We start from the raw sequence: 3681 nt of genomic DNA, 5'->3' as shown, positions 1-3681 counted from the left end.
AAACGTAAAATAGATAGCTAGTGGGAAGCAGCCGCATAGCACAGGGAGATCAGCTCGGTGGTTTGTGACCACCTAGAGGGGTGGGATAGGGAAGGTGGGAGGGAGGGAGACGCAAGAGGGAAGAGATATGGGAACATATGTATATGTATAACTGATTCACTTTGTTATAAAGCAGAAACTAACACACCATTGTAAAGCAATTATACTCCAATAAAGATGTTTAAAAAAAGTAGCATTTGTCGTATGAAAAAAAAATGCACAGTAACTTAACCTGCACAACCTCCCTCTCTTAATTTGGCAAGTCATGACATATACAATACATTACAAATGAACTTGGGAAGGGCCCCAAGTGGTAAAGAGACATCCCCTGGTTAATCTTCCCAACAGGAACACAACAAGATTCACATTTCATCTTAAGAACTAAAAAAAGAAGAATCTTCCATCAAAGAACATCATGTTTGCTGTTACTGCCCTGAACACATTTTCCATGGAGTTCATCAGTGGTGGCCATGGTGAGATAGTTCAAAACCAGTTACTGAGTCCCTCCTCTGTGCCAGGGGCAGGGCTGGGCCCTAGGGACACAGAGCAGAAGGGGACACAGCCCCTTCCTCATTGACTCGGGGTCTGGGGAGCACAGGAGGCTTTGGGAGGATGCTGTCTTTCCTCAGTGCTGCCTCAAGTGTGTGTTGCCTCTTCTCTCTGCTAATCACCAGTCACTCAGCAAGACTTCTCTTCACTGTGTATACTTGGCTGCTCCAATCTCGTGGCTTTGAATATCAACCATATACCAATGACCCTCAAATGTGTCAGTCCCAGATTGCTTTTCTGAACCCACTGTGTCTTGGGCCAGGGCTCTGTTTAGTACATGGCCCTGATATGTCCCTACTCTTACAGGAGAGTCAGGAGGATGCTTTGCGTCCCTGAGCGTCAGTGTTAATTTGAACCTGGTCATGGGTACGCAACTGCTTTGGAAAGAAATGGCTATTCCCTTTTCCCCAGTGTAAATGGTTGTCCTCCCTTTGGGGGAGGCCCTGGAGATCATATCTGTACTTATTCATCACGGAGGTGGTCAGGTCCTGCCTTCTGTCAATGGCATCTGAGAACTGACTCAGGCCTGGTAATCAGTCAATGACCTACCATGATTATGTATGTATTCACGATGTTTTTGTCAGCAGCCTCATTTGTCTTTCCCCAAGAACACCATGTTCTGAGAGTCATCTCTGTAGATCCCTTAGGTCATCTCTCTTACCCCAGGTTACAATTCCAGGGTGGCTGCTAATCACAGTAATTATACTCATCTTGCTCCTGATGCCTACAGGCTACCACCTGCCCTCTGCTAGGCCCGTATCCAGTGGTTCTCACCAGTGTATCAGGGTGCTCGAACTAGTGCCAACAACATGACCTAGGAACTTTTTAGAAATGTACATTCCCCAGCCGCAAACCCAAACATGCTAAATCGAAACTCTGGCTTTTGACAAGCCCTCTGTTTGAGTTTAATGCCCATTAAAGTTTGAGAACCACGGCTGCCTTAACCCCCCAGAGAGGCCCCCAGCTACCACCACACCCTCCTCCTGCAGAAGAAGCCATCATGGAGCTTCTCAACAATGTCCCGTCCCCTCACCTGTGGGTGCCTTATCAAGTTGGTAGATGGCGTGTCCGCACGGCCTCCCAAGGAACATGGCCAGCCAGGTGGGTTTCTGTCTCATGCCCACTTTTGAATCTTTTGTTCCATTCCTCCATGGTTTGCCACAGTTCTGGTATCTCTACGTCACTTAATGTGGGCCAGCCCAGCAGCATACCCACAGTCACCCAGGGCTCTGTCACAGTAGAGTGACCCCACACCAGACAGACTCCCTGACCCAGCCCCCTCAGGACTCGTGCAGGCCTGCTGCTCCAGCCACTGCTGGTAGCCAAGCTCTGTAGCACCTTCAGTGTGTAACTTCTGTCCATCCTGTGCAGACCCAGCACTTCCCCACTTGGTTTGCTAAGATTTCAACCTAAATATAGGTCTGGGGGTGGTGGTCAACCCCTAAAGGCAAGCATCATCCTGGAAGGTACCTGCCCTATTTGTGGCCTCTGCATGGTCTTCTTGCGGGAGGCAGGAGGGGGCTCTGTATTCCAACAGGGGGAGAAGGTCACTTCTACAGGCCCAGGGGAATCTGGAGGTCCAAGGTTCTCACCTGCAGTACCCAGATACCCCCGTCCCTAGTTTCTGAGTCCCACTCCTTCCCCAACAGGGACCTGAGTTTGACATAGGAGACTTGCCTGGTGTGAGAACTCAGCCTTCTCAGAAGTGCTGCCTCTCTTACCCTTAGAAAGTACCGTGCCTGGACTTCCGTTCTCTCTGCCTTGGAGGACAATCAAGTAGCTTCTCCTACCCTCACACTTTGCTTTATATTGCTGACGAGTAAGACTGAGACCAACATTTCTTTTCTTAAAGAATCAGGGGCAAATAGTCATCTGATTCCACAGTTTTTCTAATTGCTGTTTCCTCCAGACCTCTCCAAAGTCCACGCCATTGTACAGTAGTGCATCCCCTTCTGCCTGTATCCTGTCCTAATTCATCAAGGAGGAAAGTCTTAGCAGTCACACATGACAGCATACTGGGAACTTCTCCTACCCCATCGAAAAATGAAGTTAAGAAAACAACTCCATTTACAATGGCACCAAAAAGAATAAAATACCGGGCTTCCCTGGTGGCGCAGTGGTTGAGAGTCTGCCTGCCGATGCAGGGACACAGGATCGTGCCCCAGTCCGGGAGGATCCCACATGCTGTGGAGTGGCTAGGCCTGTGAGCCATGGCCACTGAGCCTGTGCGTCCCGAGCCTGTGCTCCGCAACATGAGAGGCCACAACAGTGAGAAGCCCGTGTACCGAAAAAAAAAAAAAAAAAGAATAAAATACCTAGGACTAAAGTTAATGAAAGAAGGGTAAGACTTGCACCCTGAAAACTACAAAATATTATTGAAACAAGTTAAGGAAGACCTTAGTAAATGGAAAGACATCCCATGTTCATGGATTGGAAGATTTCATATTGTTAAGATGGCAACATACACACATAACCCCTGTGTACACACATATCTATATTTCTTTTTCTATCTACACACAAACATGGGTGCATATGAATGCCTCCAAATCCCATCCACAAGGTTCATTCTAGCCTCCCTTCTCCCTTTGCTTATCTGTAACTTCTTTCTCTGACAGTGAGAAACCTGGGTCTCATTCTCTACAGTATATTCACTTATTTGTTCCACCCTAGTATACATGTAGTTTCTCAATAGTCTTTTTAAAGCCCAAGTCAGGTCACTCCTCTGCTCAAAACATTCCCACATCTTCCCATTTCACTCAGAGTAAACCCTAGTCCTTGACCTCCTGTGGCATCCAGGGCACTACCACATGTAGACCCGTAAGACGTATTGACCTCCTCTCCCTTGTGCTTCTGCTCCAAACACCTTGTTTCCTTGTTGCACCCCAGAGGCTGTGATGATGGGAGGGGATTAGGCTGAAAACAGGGAAATAAGGGAACTTGTTGGGGATAGTACAACTATTCCATATCTTGACTTTGGGGGTGATAACATGACTATATACATTTGTCAAAATTCCTTGAACTATACACTTAAAATTAGTGAATCTTGTTGAATGTCAAGTACCCCTCAATAAAGTTGATCTTTTTTTTAAAAAG

The sequence above is a fragment of the Mesoplodon densirostris genome, chromosome 4 (assembly GCF_025265405.1).
Source record: "Mesoplodon densirostris isolate mMesDen1 chromosome 4, mMesDen1 primary haplotype, whole genome shotgun sequence".
NCBI classification, from domain to species: Eukaryota; Metazoa; Chordata; class Mammalia; order Artiodactyla; family Ziphiidae; genus Mesoplodon; species Mesoplodon densirostris.
Note: the sequence above shows the minus strand (reverse complement) of the source record.